We start from the raw sequence: 26,604 nt of genomic DNA, 5'->3' as shown, positions 1-26,604 counted from the left end.
GTTTTAGCCAAAATGAAGTCCTTGCTCTTTTCTAAACTCAGCCGGGCATATGTACAGTAGGTATTCAATAAATGCTTATTAAATCCATTTGAACTGAAATACCATGGTTTAGTGGACCTGTAGTCTAGAAGGCTTAGGTTAAAATCCTGAATAACATACTTGTTAGTTGTGTGATGATTGACAAGTCACACGAACTCTCTGAGCCTCAATTTCCTCATCTGTAAAAATGATGGTTTTGAGTGGCTAGGTGGTGCAGTGGATAGAGCATCAGCCCTGGAGTCAGGAGTACCCGAGTTCAAATCCGACCTCAGATACTTAGTAATTACCTAGCTGTGTGGCCTTGGGCAAGTTACTTACCCTCACTTGCCTTGCAATGCCCCCCCCCATAATGGTTTCAAGGCCATTGTCACTTTAACTCTAAGATTCTATAAATTAATGTAGCAGTGAATCATTTAGTTTAGAAAGGGAGGTTTTTTATGGCTTATATAGTAAAGAAATGAATTATACAGCCTTCTGTCTCTACCATTTGGAGTGGGGAGCAATGAAGGGATCCTCTGTAATGTATACATAAAATGTAAACATATATGAAAACTTCTTGCCAAATAAATGGGAAAGGATCAACCTCTGATTTCCAATATGGCACTGCTTGAATCACTCATTTCTCAAGGAGAAGCGACTCCAGTCTTATTTTTTTCTGGTATTTCTAGGCTTCGAGAACAAATCAGGAAGATGAAGCCCAGAAGCCATTCTTTGAAACTCATGATTAATAGCCTCCACCCACCCCCCCATCACCAACCTCACAAGGCTATTTAGGAACAATTGCATTTATGGGGAATCTGGAATTTAATTTGAAGACCCAAACTGAGATTGTCACCAGACAAATGGCCCAGTGAGGAAAAGACTGAATGGAAAGGGAATAAAAGAAATGGAATGGAAGGAATTAGTAAGCAGAATGTGTTGTTGGCTTCTCTTTTCTCAGAAAGACATTTTCAGGGACAGTCTCTGCAACCAAGTGCTATTATCTAAACAGCCTTACCAACAATAGAAACTGGAGGGTTTGATTTTCATGCAATAAGAGACCCCCCAAAGTCATTCATTTTTAAGAGGTTTCTGGTCTTGGCTCTGCCATTGACTTGTGGCATCACCTTGGGCAAATCACTTCTTCTCCCTGCGTCTCAGTTTTCTCATCTATTAAAATGAAGAGGTTGTAACAGAAAATGCCTAGGGCACCTCTCAGGTACAAATTGTAAGTTCTATTTGTCCAGGTTGTCACTCATTTCTGGAATGTTCCACCTGCCAATGTCATCTGTCAAAAAGTTACCTTGTATTCTTTTGTCTACATTTAGAGATGCACATAATTGTCTCACCTCAGAAGGTGAGCTCTTTGAGGCTGGGGACTGTTTTACTCTTGTTCTTGTATCACCAATATCTAGGGGTTTTTTTGCTTTTTTTGCAAGGCAATGGGGTTAAGTGACTTGCCCAAGGCCACACAGCTAGGAAAGGATTAAGTGTCTGAGATCGGATTTGAACCCAGGTACTCCTGACTCCAAGACCCGTGCTCTATCCACTGCACCACCTAGCTGCCTCCGTATCACCAACATCTAATAAGATCAATATGACATACAGTAGGTGATCAGACAATGCTTATTAATTGATTATTCATGTTTCCAATGCCTCTCGGAGAAGGCAAAGCCTAAGAAATATGGCCCCAGAAGGTCAGGAAGAAGCCTTGCTCTTGACATACCACAATCTGGTGATCCTGAAAAGCATCTTCCAGGCCTGGGATGAAGTTTTGAAGTCAGAATCCCCATCTAGACCCTCACTGATTCTTATTTACCTAAGAATCAGAACTCAAAAGAACATGCAACTAGGCCACCCTTGACCCCACTAGTTCCCCATCCTCATTCACACTTAGGTGAAGAAAAGAAAGGTTAGACCCACATCAAAGGACTAGTACTTATCATGAAAATAAGCTTTAAATTAAGTCTGTCAGGCCGATTCGTTAGTTCATGGTAGTCTCCCATGCCAAAAATTAGCCGTTATGCCATAGGCAATATTATGACTTTTACTTACACCAACACCCACATCTTATCTATTATCATTTTCTGACAGGTTTTGGAAAATCCTTGTGCTTCATCTTAGATTTTTCATTCCACCAAGGATATTCACAAGCTTTGTGACTTTGGGTAAGTCATTCCACTTCTCTTTTTGTAAATCTAAAATGGAAAGATTGGGGGTCTATTGATTTCAAAGGTTCCTTGCTACTCTCAAGTCCTAGGGTTTTTTTTAATTCATCAGCTGAGTTGCAATGATTTCTTAGCCCTTATAACATCCCAGAGTTCAAGCACTAGTTCAATCTCATAAATTAATTGCCGTGTTTTTAATTTATTTGCTGGCATTTTTATGACTGTGCATGTGTCACTGTGAAATTTTATATGGTAGTTCAGGAACCCATCAGATAAAGATCTTTGTGAAATGGAGGGTATTCTTGGAAGCCTACTGTTGATAAGTCTTTCCTACTTTCTACATCCTATACTTAGTTCTCTTCCTTCTCACCTCAACATCTGAGAAACACACAGTAACTTTATTTGTTCCTAATATCCCAGAATTATCTTTCATAGCCAAGCTGTTGCATAGGCCTGTTGAGTTCCCTTTTGCAGCATCTCTCAATGATGCTCCTTCTGTCCTCTGACATTGTCCTCTACAGTGCATCCTCATCACCTCAAGCCTGGACTATGGTAATAGCTGCTGGGGGAACTGTCTGGCTCAGGTCTCTCCCCACTCCAATCTTTCTTCTTTTCAAACATTAAAGTGTTTTTCCTAAAGCACAATCCAATCATGTCACCTCCTACCCCCACTTCAAATCAATAAATGTCTGTGCTTCCCTCTTGCCTCTGGCCTCTAGGAACAAATACAAAAATGCTCTGTTTGGCATTCAACACTCGAGCCCCCCTCCTCCTATTCCAACCGTCTTCTAATTTACTGCTCTTTGATATACTCTTTGATCTGGTGACACTGGCCTTCTGGATATCCCATGAATCTGATACTACATCTCTCTGCTTGGGGAATGTTCTCTGTTAGAATACCCTCCCTGCTCATCAATACCTTGGGGTCTCCTTGACTTCCTTTGTGTCTCATTTTCTATACTACAGGGAGCTTGCCCCCACCCATCTTAATTTCAATGACATCCCTCTTTTAATTATTTATTCTGCATGCAGTTTGTTTGTCTATATTTATTTTCATGCACCATTAGATTATAAGCTCCTTTGAGGGCAAGGGATGTCTTTTGTTGCTGGCCCATAGTAGGGGTTTTATTAATGTTTATTATTTGACTAATAATTAGTGCCTCTTCGCTAACTGAATAAGATGATTTCATAGGTCAGTTAATGGTGGCCTGCTCTTTTCCAAATTGACTGTTTTTCACTGACTTGCATTATTTTCACATAGATGTGGGGAATTAAATATTCCCCTAGTCATACGTGTTCTGATGGAAAACCTGCAGATAGAAATCAAGCCATCTAGATTAGTCTTCTTAAACTGGGGTCACTGGGCATCTAAAGGTCCAGAAAAAGATTCCAGACATTCCATGAACTTAGATGGGACAAAATGACATTTATTTCCACGAGTCTATTATAATTTAATGTTTTATTTTATTCATTTAAAGTATCTGACAAAGTGCCTATAAGCATCTCCAGACTGCCAAAGGGATCTGGGTCTATGGTATCTACAAAGTTAAGATTCCCTAGAATAGATGTTTGATTGATCTGTCACTATGCTAGGGACATGAGAGACAAAATCATTCTGTACTTTTTCTGGAGCTTCCTGGGGGAATCAATGTGTTTTCCAAGAGGGAGATAATGCATACAGTTGAATAGTTTTATTTTTCATGCTTCAGACTGTTAACTGGTAGCCAACATAACTTCTGAGTTGAATGCATTCAGATAGTTGCAATGGAGGATGTAAAGTCATCCCTCTGTTGCCCCTGAACCCCTTTACAGCCAAGTCAATCTCTTGTGCTCATGAGATATCTGATCATATTAAGGTGACAAGGGAAGACAGAGTAGATTAATGACCAATTCACCTACATGATGATCTGGTCCCATGAGGGGGTTCCATTACGGAGAAGACCACCCATACTCACCAGCAATTATTATTTACCTGAAGCTTCAGGATATGGGTGTTGCAATATGCTTTCTACAAGTGGGGGATGTTATATATTAGAGAATAGACAGTTACTGCTTTATTTTTACAATTCACTCAGACAAGTCGGGGAGACTGCCAAGAAATGATTCACCTTTGGTGTAGGTAAATTTGCCATCCAGGTTCTCATGCCTCAACTTGATGTTAGATATTTGAGCTACAGATTTCCTGAGGACATACGTCAATAATTATCTTATTACTTTGAGAAGTGAAGAGAAACAGAAGGAGACCGAAGGAAAACACCCAAAGAGGCAGAATGAGAGAATAGCTAGGTATTTTGGTATTTCTTCCCTTTTGTCTAAAACAAAATTGCAAAAAATAAATTCAGCAGCAGATTACATCTATTGCTCCAATACACACAGAAGACAAGACTTGTTTTTCACTGGTTTTATATTGGTTCTTTCCATAAAGGCAGGACATTTTTGACACTGCTTTTTACAGGTACATTAAAGGTCCCAATCAAAGGAATATAGATGAGTTTCCTGACTTTTCTGACCTCATTTTTGATATGATCTCATTGCACCACTAGCAATTTTGGTACCCAAGGTGAGTTTCTCAAAATGCATGAAGGGTAAGCAGTCTGAATTCTTTCTCGTCAACTTTCAAAGAAAAAAAAAAGCACAGTTGATCTGTGAGAAGGACCCTTTAGGACAGGGCAAGGATGGGGAGTGGATCACCTGCATTATGAACCACTGGATGCAGGAGTGCTCCATATGGAAGTTTCCAGTTTTAACTAATCGTTCTTGCTAATAAGATATTTAGCTCAATCATTTTTTATGCTTTTGAGGGTGTCTAAGTAATACCAGTACATTCTTTAAACTTCAGTATCCTGGGGCAAAATTCTAGTTACCTTATTCTAGTCACACACAAGAATATATTAGCTTTAAAGGAATCTTTTGTTTTTAGGTTTTTGCAAGGCAATGGGGTTAAAGTGGCTTGCCCAAGGCCACACAGCTAAGTAATTATTAAGTGCCTGAGATCAGATTTGAACTCAGGTCCTCCTGACTCCAGGGCTGGTGCTCTATTCACTTTGCAACCTAGCTGCCCCCTGCTTGAAAGGAATCTTAGAGAACATTTAGTTTGTCTTCCTCTGTTTACAGATAAGGAAAGTGAGATGAGAGAGAGGTAATGATTCACTCAAAGTTACATCATTATTTACTGAAATAAATGGAAATAGAACCCAGGGCTCCAGATCACCCAGTTTACTGCTTTAAAAAAACAACATTAGGGAACACTCTGTTCCATGGGGTTGTAGGGGAAGCATTGAAGGAGCTTCAGTCTTCTGGGAACAGCCCCAGGGTGCTTCTGGGAACAGCCCCAGGGTGCCTGGTGGCAGAAGCAGTTTCCTGACCTGGCATTCCAGGGAGCATCAAACACAACTTGGAAGATCAGCAGGGAGACCTCTGCCAGAGTGAATGTAAAGCCCAGGCCAGCATGGTTCTCCTCAGCGCAGCCCAGATCCCAGGTATCAGAAAGAGGCCTATGTAGCCACCCAATAGGAGCCACCTGGCAGCTGTTCCCTGAGTGTTCAGTCCATGGAAGGTAAGGGAGTGGAGGGAGACTGCCGAGGTCTGTCCTCTGTCCCTGGGACAGGACTCTGGGGATTTGACTACATTCAGACCCTGGTCACAGTCTGGGGCCCCAGAGGGGTGAGCTTGTGGTCATTCAACATACCAGGAGAGCAGTCAGAGCCTCATACACTATGGTCCCTGAGGGGGTATCCCAATAATCCTCAAAAAACGTCAGGAAACACCCCAAAACCAGGCACAGGCTGGGGAAATGAGTAACCTGAAACAAATGAACCTGACCATAAACAAGTACTTTGATCCCATGGAGGATCAATACTCAATACTCAATCAGAAGATGAGAAAGTACATACATGCTTCTGCATTTAAAGACTCCAAGAAATATAGAAGGGGGGCCCAGGCTATGACAGAGCTCAAAAACAATTTTGAAAATCAAGCAAGGGAGATAGAAGAAAAATTGGGAAAAGAAATGAGGGAAATGCAGGAAAGACATGAAAACAAAGTCAGCAGCTTAATCAAGGAGATCCAAAAAATGTTGAAGAAAATAACATATTAAAAACCAGCTTAGTTCAAATGGATAAAACAGTTCAAAAAGTTATTGAAGGGGGTGACTGGGTGGCATAGTGGATAAAGCACCAGCCTTGGAGTCAAGAGTACCTGGGTTCAAATCTGGTCTCAGACACTTAATAATTACCTAGCTATGTGTCCTTGGGCAAGCCACTTAGCCCCATTTGCCTTGCAAAAACCTAAAAAAAAAGTTATTGAAGAGAAGAATGCTTTAAAAAGCAGAATTGGCCAGATGGAAAAGGAGATAAGAAAGTTCTCTTTAAAAAAAATGAATACTTCAGAATGGAACTAAAGGAAGCTGATGACTTTGTGAGAAATCAAGACACAATAATTCAATACCAAGAGAATAAAAACCTAGAAGAAAATGTGAAATATCTCATTGGAAAAAAAAAAAACAAACAACTGATCTGGAAAACAGATCCAGAAAAGATAATTTAAAAATCATTGGGCTACCTGAAAGTCATGATCAGGAAAAGAGTGTAGACTCCATTTTTAAAGAATTTCTACAGGAAATTTGCTCTGATATCCTAGGAGCAAAGGGTAAAATAGAAATGGAGAGAATCCACCATTTTCCCCCAGAGAGAGATTAAAAAAAAACCCTAGGAATATTATAGCCAAGTTTGAGACCTCCCAAGTCAAAGAGAAAACATTACAAGCATCCAGAATCCAAATATCATGGAACTACAGTTAGGATCACACAGGACTTAGCAGCATTTACATTAAGGGCTCGTAGGCCTTGGAATATAATATTTCAGTAGGCAAAAGAGCTTGGAATGCAACTGAGAATCAACTACCCAGCTAAACTGAACATCCTCTTCCAGGGAAAATGATGAACTTTCAATGAAACAAGGGAATTTCCAATGTTCCTGTTGAAACCAACAGAGTTGAACAGAAAGTTTTGTCTTCAAGTACAGCACTCAGGTGAAGTATAGAGAGCAGAGGAGAAGGGCAAATTATGAGGGACTTAATGCTGATGAACTGTGTGTATTCCAGTATGGAAAGATGATACTGATAATATTCATATGAATACTCATACTCTCATTTAATAGAGCAGGTAGAAGGAGCTTTTATAGATGAAGCACAGGAGAGAGAGCTAAATTTGAAGACATTGTAAAAAAGGAGTCAATGGGTAAAAGGGAAATGTAATGGAAGTAAGAGAAAGGAGAGGTAGCTTTCATGTAGCTTTTACAATGGTGTGGAAGGGGGGAGGTGAGGGGGAAATGAGGGATCCTTCATTCTCATCAGAAATGTCTCAGAGAGGAAACAGAAGACACGCTCAATAGGGTATAGACACCTAGAAGAAGTAGGAGAGAAGCGGAACAGAGGGAGGGGAGGGGGTATGTGGGTGATAGAGGAGAGGATAGTCAGATATAACACATTTTCTTTTTACCTTTTTCAAGGCTCTGGGATTGGTGGCCTGTCCAGGACCACAGGGCTGGATGGTTGCTGGGTCTCTGGGGTGGGTTGTAGGCTTGGGGGCCTCTTGGCCCCAGGGCTGGTGCTCTGTCCACTGCACCATTTGGCTGCCCCACAGTACATTTTTGAAGAGGGACAGAGTGGAAGGAGAGAGAAAATATAATAGATGGTAGTGGGGAGGAATGGATGGAGGGAATTACAATCAGCAACAGCAACTGTGGCAAAATATGGAAGTAACTTCTATGATGGACTTATGATAAAGGAAGTGATCCACCCAAGACCTAGCTAATGGTATCAGAACACAGACTGAAACACATTTTTTCTTTCTTTTACTTTATTTCTCATTAAGTCTTATATTTTTGTGGGGGAGGGGCTATTATGTTTACTCTTAAACAAGAATATTTTAGTAATATGTAAATAAATTAAAGAAAAAATTAAATTAAATAAAATTAATTAAAAAAAATCTAACACTATGATGATTTATTCTAAATATTGTCTCCTTAAAGGAATGATAATAAAACATCAAAAAAAGTCCTTGGGGAAAAAAAGTCCTTGGACATTCAAAGGGTGACTTGAACTGATACTCCCAAGACCTCAGCATAGGTGGTCCTTCTAAAGGTATGTCTTTGGGACAGCCTTGGGAAAAAAAATGTGATCTATGTCCCATTCCTGAATTCTTTCCTTCCACATTGTGCTTCTGGTCCCTACCATACAAGCATCCCTTTAGGATCCAGTCTTCTTTGTTTCCCTTTCTGGAAAGTTCCCCAGACATAGCTCTCTATGTACCTTAGTACCACTGTATTGACCATTGCCCAGGCCTGGACTGCTCTGCCTCTCACTTTCACTGCTTCATTTCCCTTACTTCTTTCAAGACCAGTTCAAATCCAACCTTCTGTCAGAAGCCTTTCTCTGTTCACTCAGCAGCTAATTCCTTTAGTCCATCTACTCTGTATGATTTTTTACGTTGTCTCCCCCATTGGAACGTAAGCTTCTGGAAGTCAAGAACCACTTTTGTCAACACTTCAGTAGTGCCTAGGAAATAGTAAATATTTAATAAATTTAATAAATGCAGAGAAGGATTTGTTTTCATTTATTTATATCAAAGTGTAAGACATGCTCCCCTCCTCAAAAATTCAATTATTTCTAGGACAAAATTCAAACTCTTTTCTTTCCAGTTTAACTTCATTTTGTTTCCCTTATCACATATCACAGTTCAGCCAAACTATCCCTCCAGCTATTTCTGAAATGGAGAACATATCTCCTATCTCCTGGTCTTTCTCCACATTGTCCTCCATGCTTGAAATACATTCTGATCTCACCTCCACCCTTTAGAATTCTTCATATCCTCCAAGTCTCAGTCCACTATCATCTCCCACTTTCACCTCTTCCTGGCAGGGCCAGGTGCCAATAATCTGTCTATTCTCGAATAACAGTTTTTCTTATCTTGATACAGGTAGCTGTAGCCAGTGGGACCATTTCAAATTGGTCCCTGCTGTCCTTGGCTAGTATTTTGCTTTTTGTTGTGTGAAAGGAGTATGAATTTCAGTCATGCTTCAATAAATCAGCCAGTCACCAAGGCTTTATCTCTTACCTGGCAGATGATATACCAGGTGCTATGGCTGTGAAGAACCAAAGACAAAGTATCACCTGCTCCCAAGGAGATTTCATTCTACCAGGGATATTTATTTCTAATGGGAGAGTGAACTGCTTTGTCCCTTCAAAAAGGAATATGAGAACACATCAAGCAGGAAGGGAGATCATAAGAAAAAAGGAGATTACCTAATTCCACTTAGGTCAAGATAAGGTCAATTTATATGAAGAAATAAGAGAAAATTCTGGAGAATAAATAGCACTATACTATGGGTCTGAGAACTGTGGGCATCTTCCATCCCAAATTACCTCTTATTGTGCAGTGCCAGGCTCTGAGAAATTAAAAGGATTGTCCATTGTCTGCCCAAAGTACCGATTGGAATCAATGGCATTTCTACCTGAACTCAGAATCAGATTTTAGAGCTGCCTTACAATTGTAGTCCCACCTTTAGTCATTTATAGCCTAGGCAGCAACTCTGACTGACTTGCATTGGTTCTGGAATGGGCTGTGATCTGAGTACTTCTTTCCAAGAACTGATGGTAGATGCTGGTAAATTAAAAAATCACAAGTCACTAGGGTAAAGTTGGCATTTGGAGATAGTCAAGCTCTAGGGATTCTTTCTTTTCAAGGGACTTTAATTCAACTCTCCAGATATTTATTAAAAATCTGCTGAAAAGCACTAGGGAATAGCAAAGCAAAAATAAAATGATTCCTAACCTACTGAAATGATAAATATATACACAATACATATAAATGTGAACAAATATGTATAAACATATATATATATATATATATATATATACATATATGAGATTTAATAATGCAGAAGGGAGAGAATATTAACTAGGTGCATTGGGAAAGGACCTATGGAGAGCCCCTTATTTTACATTGGAACTGGGGTGAGTGAGCCCTCCCCTCCTGATTTACTCTATTAATATTTGGTCTGAAGGAAAATGGGAATTCAATGACTCAAATACAGAGGCAGACCATGGCTGATGTGAGAATGACTCTATTGTACAAGAGTCACAGGCAGGAGATGCAATGCTTTGTTTGGGGGAACAGCCAGCAGGCTAGTTTGAAGAGAATGGAGCACTCAATGGGAGAAAGATGAAATAGTACCTTAGGAAAAATAGGTGGGAATCAGATTGTGGAAGATTGCAAATGTCAGTCTGAGAATTTCATTCGGGATGGGAGCCAAACCTCTTTTTCTTCTCTCCTCTCTCGGTCCCCGCCAACACATGGGCAAATTCAGGAGACAACAACAGTGTTTTGTGCTTTCAATAGCCATTGTTTCCATCACTAAAAGACCCAGCTGGGGGAATGGCTCCACCGCCAGTTATTAAAATGGCGTCAAAATGAATGAACTCAACCAATGGAGTTCATATTGAGGGAATAATATTATGGTTAAATCTATAAACAATTGTTTTTTCTCCAAGCTGAAGACCTTTCTAATGAATTTTCAAATGATGCTTCCCCAACTTCCCATGGCCAAATGTTATTCAAAACTCATGGTTCACAGATTGCAGCTTCCCCAGTGACGGACTGGGTATAGGATATGATTGATCACTACTTAACTTCAGCCAAGCACTAAAAGAATTACAAACCCTACTGGCGAGTCTAAGAACCACCCGGCCTATAATTTCAAGTGCCAAAAGCTACCTGGGATGGATAGAATCCAATATTTTCATTACCTTTCTCTTCAATTAACTTTGCTTTATCCTCGTCAGGGAACATGTCTTATTGTCACTCAGTGTCAAAAGGCAATTAACCCATTGACACAACATGTGAAAAAGAATGTTCAAAGATAAAGAAAATAAGCCTGGCAAAGATTACTGGGCTATTTCCTCAATTTATTTCTCTACTGTCAAGACCCTGGATTTTGTGTGTGTGTGGTTTTTTTCTTCATTTTTTTGATGTGGTTGTTTCTTTTGTCTTACTAACATGAAGAAGCTGGTGAATTAATCTAATTCACAATCTGGCAAAATGATGTGAACAGTAGCAGCATCCTGGGTCTCTAGGACCACCCCCTCTCCAATTATGTCTGGTTCACTTCTCACTAAGGAGCAGTCTTAAGTCACAAGAAACCCATACCTGGAGTTGCTTCAGGTTGGAGTTTGGAAGATACCTTGAAGCTGTCATAACTAGAACATTTCCCAGAAATGAATGTCTCATGGTCTGGCAGCCAGAAGGAGAAATCACCAAAGCAGCTGTCAGTAGAGACAGAAACCAAGCCCCATTCGAAGGGAGCTGGCCTCTACTGTTTATGCTATGGCTTGTTTTTTTTTAATTTTTCTGACACATCTTAAAAAAGGAAAACAAGGAGTCTAGAAACACAGACTATGAGCATTATCTCTATCTAACATTCCCTCTGTCAGACCAACTACATAGTCTCTCTTGCCAATTTTTTGCTGAGAATAGTAAGTAGTGGCTCATTGGCATAGTCAATCCAGTATTAGAAATGGGAGGTAGGAAGATCTGGGTTCTAATCTTACCTCAGACACATATGAGCTGTATGGACCTGGCCATACTCTCAGTCTCAGTTTTCTTGTCTAGACATTGAGGAAATCATATTTACCTTCCATGGTAGGATAAAATCTGATAACAAATATAAGTGTTTTTGCAAATACTACTATAGCTACATTGTTATCATCACCATCATCATCATCATCAATCTATATTGTAACCTACTTATTTCTACCATGGAGCCACCTTTGAGGGGCTTTTTGAGTAGCCCAATTTGCCTAATTTGGAGCCCACTGTTTCACTTACATCTGGGTGGAAGTAGCCTTCTTTAGTTAGCTGCCTCTGACTTTAAAATTGGTGAGACTGAGCCAGTCATTTCTTTTTAGGTTGTGTTTTTTCACCACTTTTTAGCTATGTTCTGTTCCACCATCTTTTTTTATGCATTCCCAGTATGGATGCCATGAAATGAACCAGTGAGAAGGGAAGGACTTGCCTTCTACCTTTTTTTAATCCTTGTTCTGAGAAATGAGTCTGGTAGTATTTGTTTCTGTTCTGTGTCCTTAGGTTTTGGTGCTAGATCCAAGAGTTAAATTCATGGAGCATCCAAGGTTCATGGTGATGTTGAAGTCATGATGATACGTGGGATGATGTAGTCAGTCAGCCAGCCCAGAATGGATGCACTGAAGAGTCAGGGTACCTAGGACTTTAGTCCAAGGAGAATTATTTCAGAACTGTAACTTGTGCTCTGCGACAACTAAGTGAAACTATGAACTCATTTCCTTCCCTTCCCCAGAAGCTGAAGTGGTACGGGGGAAGGGAGAAGAATTATGCTTCCCATGTATTGGGGGAGTGAATGTGTATATTTGTGATCATACCTGATGAAATTAGTATTTCTATTTAAAAGCTAATTCTATTGTTAGTGGCTAAGTGGAAATGGAGTGCAGGAAATGTCTCTTATAATTGAGACAATACCATTGGTGAGTGTTGGGACCCCTGGCAGAGAGCTAAACTCCAAGGTCTCTTAAAGGAACCAGAGACCCCTGAGTGAGGGTGTAATATTGTCCTTCCGGTAGGGAGGGCCAGGCTCATATGTGCTACATTATTATTACAGCAGTAGCATCTTATAGGCAGTGGTTATCCTCTTTGAGTTATGTCTTCTTTGGTGCCCTAGAAGAGCCCAGAAGAGTGGTTTGAGCTTTAGCCACTCAAATAAGGATTTGGTTATCTGTGGTGGAGACCTCACAGTCAATTAATTAATCAAAAAGTACTCATAAACACCATTAAACATCTGTTTTAGGGTTCTGAATATTGGTGACTTGGTGAGTTATCTAGGTCCTCAAAATCTAGGAGAGGTCCATGACCTTCCTTATCTGAAGCCTTTGTACCCCAACCTTCTAAAACCTCAGAACTAGGTGATAATAAGTCCTAGTGATTTATATTTAGGATTCTTCCTGCTCCCAAGAGAAGTTTCCGCAGCAGCTGAGGAAGAGGTATTCTAGGTGTTTCGCAAACTCTGAGCATGCTTTTCAATGGAAATTTGGGATTTATGTTCTAGGGTACTGTTAACCAGGTACAATATGGATTAAACAAGCAATTGTGGGCTAATCTGGGAACCTCATCTCTCTCTCTCTCTCTCTCTCTCTCTCTCAATATATATATATATATACATATATTATATATATGTATATATATATATATATATATATGAAGATTTTTTTCTCCATCTTGGAAAATCCATTCAAGATTTTTAAAAAAAGACTTTATAGGATCACTTTGCACATATGAACTTTTTTTTGGAAGTGTGTGTGTGTGGGGTCTCTTGTATTCAATATGCCAGTTGAATGATTCTAGCATTTAGAAGGTGGGTGGATGGCTTTAGAAATCATTCACTAGGCTGAACTCCAAAATCATTACCTGAAAGGCAAAGAAAAATTCTTCAACTATAGGTTTGTCCAAACATTTCTGATTCTGCTAATGGTTCTAAGATGCCACATATCCTCTACCAAATACCAGCCAAATTCATCTGTAAGAGATAATAAGTTTTTTTTTTCTCTTCATGAAAGCAAATGAGCTCTAACTACAGACTCTAAAGATGGGGAATCTTCCTGTTTCTGAGGAGACAGTGACCAGAATTATTAGCTCAAGGCCTTGTCTGGGTTCAGTGGGTCCCATTTTTGTAACTAATATAATATATGACCTTTAATGAGGGTCAAAGTAGAATGACCCCAATGACCTGTCCAGAGATGCTAATGATGCAGTCAGAATGGGGGATATTGTACCTTGCTCTAATCAACGTTTTATTATTCTCTAGGCATAAGAATTTGTGGCATTCTTTGTGGCAAACACAAATCCCTGCCCTTTTCAGGATAATGTGAAGAAGCAGTACGCCTTTCGGTGAGGCATATAATTGGGTCGACTTATTACCTTTCAGACAGAATGCAGATCTGTTCATGTCTCTAGGGAGGAAGATTAGAAACCTGCAATGTAATAAGACATCCTCATCAGTGATGATGAGAATATGTGAAAGAAGAACAAAGCAACCAATCCTCCTGACTTCTAAATAATAAACATTATTTTTTTTTAAAAAAAGAGAGAAACCAAAGTAGTACACGTAAAAACAATGACCTGCAAGTATTTATTGGGAAGAGATAGTGGAGAGAATACTAAGTGGAAAAAAATGGAAAATAGGAGTGCTAGCATCAGATAACAGAATCATTGCAAGGGGAAGTCTGAATTATGTACATCCTATTTTGTATTTATGGGAAACCTGCAAATTTGATTGGAGTATGGTCGGTGATACTAGACATGACCAAATTATGCAGTAGCGGGGGATTCTAGAGGGTAGATATCCATCCAAAGGGTAAAGGTGTATTTGGAGTGGGAGGAGGCAGACAATTAGGAAAATGATTAAGTTGATATGAAAGAGGTTTCTGCATGCCAACAGACTTCACCTTCCTATGGAAGAGGAGCCCAAGGTGCTGAAAAGATTCAAAGACATTGATTCAGAGACATTGATTTTCAGGATGTGATTGATTAAGGAATTCCCAGCCTTGGGGGTTTTAAATTATAAAGAAGCGTTTCATATCTCAGAGCTATTACCAAGCCATTTGCAAATGGGCGACTCACTTCATTTTCTCTGCTTTGCAAGACCCTGGCCTCTGAGAGAGCTCCCATTTCTTTCCACTTGAAGTCAAGCTTACAATAAGCTATCAACTTCAGCTAAACTCATTTTCAGAATTAATGTTAGGAATCCTTAGCTGAGATCAGAATCATAAAAAAATAGTGGAAGGATGATTTTAACAATTACTTGTGCTTTGCCAAGGTAGGAACATAGGAAAGAGTTGACAATTGGCAATTACTGGCTTGCTTTTACATTCATGGAGATTATATACTAGCTGGTACCACCCTTCAGTGCTTCCATGGATTTGTGATCTCATCAATGGAGCTAATTCATCGAATGGTACACATAGCCCTTCCATGCCTTCATATCCTGTTTGTCTCTTCTCTAGGTCTATCTCATAAATCTTATGCAGATGGCCCATACAATAGGCTGGGAACCTTATAGACTTTTTAATATGGAAACATGGGCACAAGCATATAATTTGGGTTATCTGTCTATGCATTATTGATCCCTTTCCTATTACAATATGACTGGTCATCTATCTTTTCTGATCATAATCTAGATGATAATCTCCATTTTATACCCAACCTAAACAAGACAGTTTACTGTCCTCTGATCACCTCCCATGAAATTCTTTAAAAACTTTCCTTGATAACTGTAGTTAAATATAATTCATTTGCATGTCTATAGTTTTTAAACTTTTATCTTAAAAAAAAAAAAAACCATGATGTTGAGAAAGGATCTGGCTGCACCAGACTGTCAAAGAAGGTCCCAGAACACAAAGAAAGGAGAAGAATTTCTGCCCTGGATGAGTCTTTTGTGGCCATACTGGGGTACAAGCCAGTGTGTTTTATCTGCAGCAGCTTATCTGAGAATATTGTATATCTCTTCATTCTCCTTTCAGACATCTGCCAACTTGATTCTTTGGAGAGTGTGGTATTCTTTGATTTGTAACCCAATAACATCATGAGAAGAACTCCAGTTTTTAAAAGTTGGACTTTTTATATCAGGGAATAGCTTGAGATTTCTGAGACAACTGCTCATTTCCCCCTTATTATTTTAGTTCTAGTCCCAGCTAATTGTCTATCTGTAATATATGTACAAGACAAATATATTGCATATATCTTATCATATACATGCATATAGATACACATATATACATATATGTCTGTCTGTCTATCTATCTATCTATCTATCTATCTATCTATCTATCTATCTATCTATCTATCTATCTATCTATATCTTGAGGTACTAGCTTAGAGGAATGTCCACAAAGCTGAAACCATGCCATTTTCATCAGCAAGAAGTTTAGTATCAGCTCTGATCACTTCATGAATATTCACAAGAATCTTCAGGGGCTCTCTACTACCACTAAATCCACATTTTTTAACTTGAAATTTAAGGCCCTCCAAGGATCTTGCTCCATTCTCCTCTCTCAAAATAATTCATCCAACTGCCTCTCACCCATTCTATATGCAACCTAAACAAGACAAGTCACTGTCCTCTAAACCTATGCCAAGCTTTGTTGTCTCTGGGTATTTTGGTCACACCCTCCCCCATGCCTTTTCTCTTTGCTTGCATCTCTAGATCAATTCAACAAACATTTATTAAGTCCCTTCTCAATACAAGGCAACCCTAATGCTAATTGTCCATGCCTCCCTGAAGCTTATATTGTATTGAAACAGTCTGGGGAAGCTGGGTAACAAAGTGAATAAAGCACTGGGATTTGAATCAGGAATATTCATCTTTCTAAGTTCAAGTCTGACCTCAGATGCTTACTGTGTGACCCTGGGCAAGTCACTTCACCCAGGTTGCCTCGGTTTCTCAATCTATAAAATGAACTAGAGAGAAGGACATGGCAAACACTAGTATCTTTGCTAAGAAAACCTCCAATGGGGTTACAAAGAGTCAGACACAATTGGACAACAATTCACACTATCTGAAGTTATATTATAAAAATATATATTATTATTATGCTGAGTTCAGCCTTGTTTCCTTATTCCAATGGGTAATTGGGCACTTCCAGTAGTAGTCTGGGGGCAATATCTTCCAATTCCAAGTTTTTAACCTGTGATTGAATTCTTTAATTTGCTAATTGTTCTTTCCTGCTCCTTTGTTTCAGTTAGAAATACATGGCAAAACACTCTGGATATAGTGGGAGAAGAGGCTGGAATTTACACTTTTTTATTTTGGATTCCAAGTTTCATGAAAACATGCTCAAATCCCTTTCAAGAGGTGGGGCTAAGTGTCTTCCACAGAAATATTACCTCGATTTTGGTTTTAAAGTTATACATTATAAAGCCTTATTTACATAATTCATCAAGACTGAAATAAAATTCTCAATTTGCATGGTCAAAAAAATGCTTCCTCAACTGGTAAATTACCTCCTCCATTTAGACATAGGGTCCTCATCAGGAAATAATGTAAGCCTTAAATGAATCTGTTAGCTGTAGCCCAAAGGGATGTCTAATGTCACCTCACAAAAGGTGCTCTGTTAGCACTGACAAGCTATTTTGCATTTGGGGATTGTATTTGTAAAATGGAATGAAAAGGGGTCACCTTGTCTCTGCAGGTGTCTTTTAAAAGGTGGCATTATTTTCATTTCTAAGACAGGCCCTAGGGAAAAAATATTCAGTAAGCAAAGATATTCCAGTTTTGCCTGTACCTGCCATTCTCCTGGGATTTGAGAGAATAACCTAGTGAACTAGCCCTTCTTTTCCAAGCATCATGAAGACCTGAGTTCAAATCCATCCTCAGACACTTATGGTTGTGTGACTTTGGGTGACTTACTTTCTCTCTCTGTGTCTGTTTTCTTATGTGTTAAATTGGTGATAATAGTTGCCCTTACCTCATGGGGCTGCTGAAAGACTCAAATCATTTAACATTCGTACTGTGTTTGAAGGTCTATAGACATTATTGGTATTTCACCAAAGTCACTTGATTTCAAGGAGAGACATAAACAGAGATGCTATCCCTCTCTCAGTAGAAAATGATCTGATTTGCCAGGTTCACAGATCTTTTCTTTGGGGTAGGAAAGGATGTCCAGGAATTGATAGAAAATGTTGAACATAATGGCATGCCTTGTACCATCTTACCAAACCTTCGTTGCCATTGATGGCAAAGATGGATGGTCTTTCATTGCAGTGATATGGTGGAAGAGCTTTGAGTTGGAGGCCCTGAGTTCAACTCTGTCTTTGAATCTTCCTAGTTGTTATTCCTTTATTAAATGGAGGGATTGGACTGGTGAGGTTTCCTTTTTTTGGAAAGCCATTTGACAAAAATAATTAACTTGTTGGGAGATTATTCCATATTCCATACAGTGATTTTTATGGAACATTTTAATAGGGTTATAAAAAACATGGTGATTTACCTTTTGTTTTTGGAACCAGACCTAACTCCCAGACACCAATGGTCATCATTCCATGTTCCTCTTCCTTATTAACCTCCTTGCTCCCAGCTCTCATTTAGTGCAGATTGATTCCTTGTAATATAAATGTCAAAATATGAGTTAAGGGGCAGGGATTATATTCCACATGATTCCAAGCATGTCTTAGATGATTAGTAAATAGTAAATGATCACTGCCATGGAGGTAGCCCTGGCACGGGGGTTAGAGAGCTGGCAGTAGAAGACTTGGGGTCAAGACCTGCCTTTGGTACATATTGACTTCGTATAAATTGTTGAGCCTCTCTTTCCCCCATCTTTTTCTCATTATTTCTCACTGTTTAGCCATTCTTTTAGGTTGGGTAGAAGCTGTAAAATTGATGCCAATCTGCTTTGTGAAAGGAATTTCCTTCCTGGAAGTTACTTGCAAGGATGAAATCACATGTCAGGTCCAAAAAGCCCTCATTATAATATAGAGATAGTGGAGTATAGCAGCTAGTGATGATAATAAGAGTGAAGATGAAGATGATGATGATGGCCAATATTTATTTAGCACCTTCCATGAACCAGGCACTATGATAAGCACATCATAATTATGATCTCATTTGATCCTCACAATAACTCTGTGAGGTTGGTACTATAATTATGCCCATTTTGCAATTGAGGAAACTGAGGCAGATGTTAAGTGACTGGCCTAGGATAACATAACTAGTCAGTATCTGAGGTTGAATTTGAACCTTCTATCCCCAAGCTCAGTCCTTTCTCTCCTGGGCCACCTAATGGATTGGATTGAGTTCAAATCTCTGCTCTAACTCTAGCTATTTGATCCTGAGCAAGTCACTTAATGTTTCTGGGCTTGATAAAACTCCCTGTGACTTATCTTTTAAGTTAGGGGTCAATAAACTATAACCTGTGATAGAAGAAACAATTGAGGAAACAAAGGTCTACTCTTCCAAGAGAATAATCAAGCGATGCATGCCAACTACCTAACAAATTGGGACCTGGCCCTTTCCTCTGCTTCAGGTTGGACCCCAAAGACAAAGGGAGGCAGACTTTTGTGTCTCACAAAAATGGAACATTTACATCATTAATGTGTTTTGAAGTGTACATTAGATTAGATCAGGAGGCTTCAACACCTTGAAAACTGTCCTGGCCAATCTTAATAAGTTCTTTTGTAGCCGTGAATTTCCTGTAGGAACACAGTGAATTTTACAACTTGGCTGGGGAATAGATGGAAACATTCTGATCATTTCCATTTTTCTGTTTTTATTCTGCCCTTGTTTTTCTGCCCTTCACTGCCACCATCGATCTAACCTAAGAAGTTAATGTTTCAGAACTGAATAAAGGAAAATGTAGTGGCATTGATGCTGGCATCGAAAAATGGGCTTTTTTTATTTTTCATTTCTTTGTATTTCTATCACTTAGTCCATGGTCTTGCACATAGTAGGCATATGCAGAATAGTTATGGGAGAGGTACAACCTGCCAGTAACAAATGGAATATGGGTAACCCACTTCTGGTAAGGGAGAGAGGGATGAATTAAGGAAGACCCTCTGAAAGGCAATGGCATTGGAATTGATAGAGTATATTTTACAAATATCATTTCATTTTATTGTCACAATGAACCTGAGAGATAGATATGAATATAATTCTCATTTTTCAAATGAGGGACCTGAGGCAGAGAGTGGTTAAGTGATTTGCTTAGGATCACACAGTTATTAAGTGATATGAGTGGGATTTGAACTCAGATGCCTGCTGGACGGCTAGGTAAAACAGTAGATAGAGAGCTAGACTTGGAGTCAGGAAGACCTGAGTACAATTTTGATCTCAGACATTTATTAGCTATGTGATCCTGGGAGAGTCACTTCATCCTGTTTGCCTCAGTTTCTTCATCTGTAAAATGAATGAAGAAGGATGTGGCCATCCACTCCAGTATCTTTGTCAGGAAAATCCTAAATGGGGTCACAAAGAGTTGGACAAAACTGAAATGACTGAACAACTTTCTTCGCTCCAGGCTAGTGCTCTATCCATTGCACTGCCCTACCCATTGAGCTGATTCCCTTGAGAATCTTAGACTTGTATAGACAAGTACAAGGTCCAGATATTTCTTGGAATATTCCATTGATTTTTCCTCATTCTGCCCTTTAGAGAGAAGTAGAATATATCATATTCCTGTTATTGGTGTCAGCTCATCAAATATGAAAAGAGAGCTTTCTCACATCCTCAATAAGTCTTCTCCAGGCTAATCGTACTATAATCCATCTTTTCCTTTAAATCTCTTCTTTTAATCCATTTCCACGTGGCTGCCCCTTCAATTTACAGATTGTTTCACTTACTGTCATTGTATTCCCAGGTCCCAGCAAAGAGTAGGTGCTAATCTGGAACTATGTCCAAAGAGCAATAAAACTCATCATACCCTTTGATCCAGCAATACCAGTACCAGGTCTCCATCCCAACGAGATCGTAATAAATAGGAAAAGCCTCAAATGTTCAAAAATATTTATAGCAGCTCTTTGTGTAGTGGCAAAGAAGTGGAAATTGAGAGGATGCTGATCAACTGGGGATTGGCCGAACCAGTCGTGGCCTATGAATGTTACGGAGTGCTGTTCTGTAAAAAATCATCAACTTTACATGATGGCAAACGAAGGGAGCAGAACCAAGAGAACATTGGACACATTAACAACACTGTGAGATGATCCACTATGATGGATGCAGCTCTTCTCAACAATTCAGAAATCAAGGACCAGCCTGAGAGATCCATTATGGACAATGCCATCCACATCGATAGAAACAATTCTAGGGTCTTAATGCAGAGTAAAATTTACTGGGGACACTTTTTTAAAAACTTCTTTTAGGTTTTTTCCTTTTTTTTTCTCATGGGTGTTTCTTTCCTCTTAGTTCTGCTTCCTCTTTTACAACATGCCTGGTGTGGAAATATGTTAAACCTGAATGTACATGCACAACTTTTATCAGACTATTAGCCACCATGGGGAGGGGGGGAGGCAAGGAAGCATGGTAGAAAAATATGGAACTCATAAATTTGCAAATGGATGAATGTTGAAAACTACCTTTGCATATAATTGAAAAAATAAAATAAAAATTCAATTTAAAAAAGAAATGCTTGCTGTATTTCCTTCCTTGGTCTGCCCTTTATCAATGACCTTCTTAAAATGTAGTACCAGAAGAGAATGCAGTAGTCAAGATGCAATGTGCTCATGGCAGAGTTCAACAGCATATTGCCTTCTCATTGGAGAGAACAGCTCCAGGGGCACTTAACTGTTGGGCTCATTGGCTCAGGGTCATTTATCCCCCACCTCTCCTCCCCAATTTAGTGATTTGTGAAACTGTCTTGTTTCCACTTCTAGAATATAAGCTTCTGGAGACCAGGGACCTTGTCTTATTTATCTCCATATTCCCCACAGTGTTTTGCTTCTATTATGCATTGGTCAGGGAATTCCATTCAATGAATATTTGTTGAATGAAGTAATGCATAATTGATAAGGTCAGGAGAATGGTGGCAGAAACACAAAGGTCCTTCAGAGAACTTGGATATTACATGGTGGCCTCCCTTGATGTTTCCACATTCTATGTACTTGCATCTGCATCCTTGTATTTTTGAGGAAAAGAGAGGTAGCTCAAATCATGAGGGCTATCGTAATAGCAATGATGTAGGGCATTCATGGAGCACATTGTCTAATGTCTTTTTTAAAAAGTTTTTATTTAAGACAATGGGATTAAGTGACTTGCCCAAGGTCACACAGCTATGCCTGAGGGTAGATTTGAACTCAGGTCCTCCTGACTTCAGGGCCAGTGTTCTATCCACTGTGCCACCTAACTGCCCCATCTTCATTAAGTCTTAGGTGTTTAGAGCTCTGGGTCTGGAGTCAGGAAGACCTGAGTTCCAATCCTGCCTCAGACACTAACTGTGTGACTTGGGCAAGTCATTTAACCCTGTTTGCTTCAGTTTCTTATCTGTAAAATGTGGATAATGATAGTACCCATCTCCCATGGATGTTGTGAGGATCAAATGAGATAATCATTAGAAAGCACAGTGCCTAGTAAGCATGATATGAATGTAAGCTATTATTGGGATTACTAGGTCCTTAGCACATCCCTATGAAGTGCATTCTAGAGGTGTTAACTCCCATTTAAAAAATGGGTTTTAGGGGGGGTGGTTAGGTGGCACAGTGGATAAAGCACCAGCCCTGGAGTCAGGAGTAGCTGGGTTCAAATCTGGTCTCAAACACTTAATAATTACCTAGCTGTGTGGCCTTGGGCAAACCACTTAACCCCATTTGCTTTGCAAAAACCTAAAATAAAAACAAAAACAAAAACAAAAAACAATAAAAAATGGGTTTTAGATTTTTTAAATGCTTAATTTCTTTGAGGCTTAGATTCCATTTTCTTTTCAACAATTTACAATGCAGGCATTACTATTCCTAAATTTAGATGAAGAGATTGTCCCAGAGAGGTTGAGTGACTTGCTCATTATTACAAAATTAGAAAGTATAAGGGGTGAGACTTGAATCCAGGTCTTCTACATTTGCAGGTCTACTTGCTATCCATAAAATGAATTATGGGTACACCATGGCTACTTGTGCCTTGTTCTCTCATTTGATGGGAGGTACAGAAAATGGAAATCTCTCAACATGCTTGGCTAGAATAACAGTGGTTCCCAAGGAGCCCTCAGGACTACAGGCTCTTCAGATGCTCACACTGTGTTCACACTGGCAAAAGCCATTTCCATGATGCTAAATATATGTAGGGAAAAGGAAAGAGACAGTCAAAAATCAATCTGCATGCTTTTAAACATACACATTTTTGGCATCATTTTAAGAAAATGATGCCAAAATACATTAAAAATATATATTTTTTTCTGTCTCCATCTGTATATTTAGTAGAAGATAGACACAACTAAATTGAAATATCAAACCTAGTCATTTGGTATTGAGCAAGCAGTCTAACCTCTCCAAGGCTCAGTTTTCTCATCTGAAAGATGGGGTTAATGAAGGCCTTGACTTTCTCATAGGGCTCTTTTTTTTTTTTTTTTTTGCAAGGCAAATGGCGTTAAGTGGCTTGCCCAAGGCCACACAGCTAGGTAATTTGAACTCAGGTACTCCTAACTCTAGGGCTGGTGCTCTATCCACTGTGCCACCTAGCTGCCCCTCTCATAGGGTTCTTGATGAGACTCAAATGAGCTAAGTGAAATAAAAACTTCTTTAAGAAACATTAAGGTACTATACAAATGCAAGATGTTACTCTAATCTCTGAAATTATTAAAGCATTTACATTTAAATACTTGAATTATCTGGACATTTCTTATGAAAATGAAGTCTTTTGAGCCTTTTGATGCATCTGATTTTTGGTTATTTTAGGTGACTAGAAAAAAAATTAGGTTTTCATAGCAAATGGTATTACAGACAATTATCAGGATAACAAAAAAGTTGGCTTCAATTTTACAGATGAAAACTGCTTTTCTTTTTGTCTTAATCAATTTTCCTGAGAATGTCAGAACTTCTTCAAATATTAAATGAAAATTCCAAGACTTTTTGGTGTCAAGAGAGAATTTTGATGTCTATTGATTGGTACACATGGCCAACTCATCTCAGGGGGCAGCTAGGTGGTGCAGTGGATAAAGCACAGGCCCTGGAGTCAGGAGAGCCTGAGTTCAAATCCAAACTCAGTCACTTAATAATAACCTAGCTGTGTGCCCTTGGGCAAATTCCTTAACCCCATTGCCTACAAAAACCAAAAAATAGTCATCTCAGGATTTTCAAAAAGGTCCTGTTGTTGGGCCTTGTGCAGAAAGACTTTGGTGAATACAGTCAAATGGAAGCAAAAGATGCCCTTCACTGCTTCATGCTTCACCATGATTTTTGTGGTAAAACATTAACATTCTGGGACTTGGCTGCATAATCTCAATTTAACTTGAAAATGATCATGAGATTATGGTTTAGAGTAGAAGGAACCTCAGAGATGTTGTAATTCAGTGGTCTCATTTTAGAGATGGGGAAGCTAAGTGAATTGCTTCAAGTCACCTAGGTACCAGAGTCTGGATTTCAATTTATGTTCTCTACCTTTGCATTCATTACTCTTCTCACTGCACCATGCTTCTTCCTCTCATTAAAGAAAAACTATTAGTTTAAGAAAAGTACTTTCCATTTTCGTCACAATATATATAATTGATTATCACCATGCTGTGTGTATTATAATTTCCTTGACTTTTCTTTCTTTGAAAAATAAGTTATACACCTCAATTCCAAACAACAAGGAAAAATATTGAATAATTGACAGCTTTATGACATTAACAGCTATGGAAAACTAAAACCCTCCCACTCACACTTTTTAACAAACAAGAGTATTAAAGTGATCTCTGTAAAGTAAAATGCAGAAAGAGATTTTGTCTGGAATTGTATTCAAAGGATGAGTGATCATAATTTTTGAGCAAGAATTATCAAAGAGACAACATATAGTACATACAGTAGGGCAGCTAGATGATACAGTAGATAGAATGCTAGACTGGGAATCAGAAGAACCTGAGTTCAAATCTAGCCTCAGATACTCACTAGCTGAGTGATCCTGGGCAAGTCACTTAATTCTGTCTTTGTTTTCTCAGCTGGAAAATAAGCTAGAGAAGAAAATGGCAAGCCATTTCAATATTGCTCTAAGAAAACTCAAATGGGATCACAAAGAATCAGACAAAATTGAAATGACTCAACAACAAAAAACCCACAAAAAGTAAGAAGAGAATTGAATTTGGAGTCAGGTCAACAGCCTGACCTTGGATAAATGACAATCTCCCCAACCTCAATTTTCTCACTTATAAAATGATTAGATCATCACTGTGGTTCCATTCTTCTTAGATCCAGTATATAACAGGAAAGGTTGCAGAAGTATCCCTAACCAATGCCATTTACTAGTAATGGGAAAACACGAGACTGGGTGACGTGATTCTATAGGGACATTTGATTTATATAGGAATAATAAGTAACAACAGCAACATTTATATAGTGTTTGAAGATTTTCAAAGTGCTTTGTAAAGATCTCATTTTATCCTCATGACAATCCTGGGATATAGGTGCTATTGATATTCCTATTTTATAATTGAGGAAACTGAGACAAACAGAGGCTAAGTGACTTGTCCATACTCACACAGTTAGTGAGTAAGTAAAATTTGAATTCAGGTCTTGTTGATTCCAGGTCCAATGCTCTACTCATAAATTCACCTCTAATAAGAGAAAACAAGGCAATGTTGAATTTGGTTGTCGTGTCTAAGTGATTCCTTGTCCAAAGTCCTCTTCTGTTGCCTCATAATGGAATGGAAATGAATGAAGACTTCATTAAGCACTTAATTTGTACAAAGCACTGAATTGGGGACATAAATATAAAAGTAAGACCACCAGTTTTAAGGGGTTCACACTCTAATGATGGAATAAATACCCATGGAAATGATGAGTTCTCAAGGTCTATATTAGTAGAACCCAAGTTCTAACAGGTTCTACTAGCCTGGAAAGACTTTAGAAGGATCCAATGACTCTGAGAATCAGCCTAGCTAGGGTAATAGAGAGATTCACTACCAGGCTGGCTGCAGATTAGGGGTTGGGGCCATCACCCAACCATCACCCAGACCAATTACTAAAATCACAGATTTATGGCATACATTGATAGTGTCTACACCACTGAAAATTTTTTGCAGTATTGAAATAAGAAGTCTGGTTAATTAAGACAGAGCCTTTAGCTATGTACATTCATAAGAAGAACTGACCATGTCAGTCCCCTAAAGAAATATCTTCAGTATCTGATCTAAGGTTAATTCCTTCTTTCCAGTTTTCCCGGAATTTTTTGTCAAATGATGAGTCTTGAGCACAGTAGTTGTTGTCTTTATGTTTAATGAACATTAGGCCATGACATTCATTTGCTTCTGTGTAGTGTGCCCCTCCTCTATTCCTCTGATGAGTTTTTCTTTTTGACCAATACCAAAGTTTTAATAATTACTTCTTTGTAGAATTATCTTTCATTCTTGCCACTTAACCAGCCTATTTTCTTTTCTGATGACATCATGGATGCCATGGTCCTTCCCGCCATTTCTTTCACACAAGTCATCTCTATTCATCTGCTATGGATTTCTTACCCCTACCATGTATTTTGCCTGCTGCATTCAGGGTCGCTTGTAATCTGGATTCTTTAGAGACTAGGTTATTTCAAGATTTGCAGTTGGGCCAACTTGCAAACTCTCTCATATCATCTTCCACATCTATACTGTACAAGACATCATGGGCTGTCCCTTTGCCTTCAATAGAGTCTATCCTAACTCTAATTCACTTTTTTCTTTGGCCTAA

General features: G+C 38.9%; 1 long non-coding RNA gene across 2 annotated transcripts in view; it reads left to right on the top strand.

Annotated features, from left to right (window-relative positions):
- LOC141490674 (uncharacterized) overlaps positions 1 to 26,604 on the top strand; it is a 75,137-nt gene that overhangs the window by 9,841 nt on the left and 38,692 nt on the right. Inside the window, exons 3-4 of one of the 2 annotated variants that reach the window (XR_012469309.1) lie at positions 2,113 to 2,186; positions 14,075 to 14,309. This is a non-coding gene — a long non-coding RNA (uncharacterized LOC141490674). Of the gene's footprint in view, positions 1 to 2,112; positions 2,187 to 14,074; positions 14,310 to 26,604 lie in introns of those variants that run through there. The other variant, XR_012469308.1, reaches the window with a different exon arrangement.

Source organism: Macrotis lagotis, chromosome 6 (genome assembly GCF_037893015.1).
Source record: "Macrotis lagotis isolate mMagLag1 chromosome 6, bilby.v1.9.chrom.fasta, whole genome shotgun sequence".
In the NCBI taxonomy this organism is placed as follows: domain Eukaryota; kingdom Metazoa; phylum Chordata; class Mammalia; order Peramelemorphia; family Peramelidae; genus Macrotis; species Macrotis lagotis.
The sequence above is the reverse complement of the archived record's forward strand: the minus strand, read 5'-3'. Positions and strand labels throughout refer to the sequence as shown.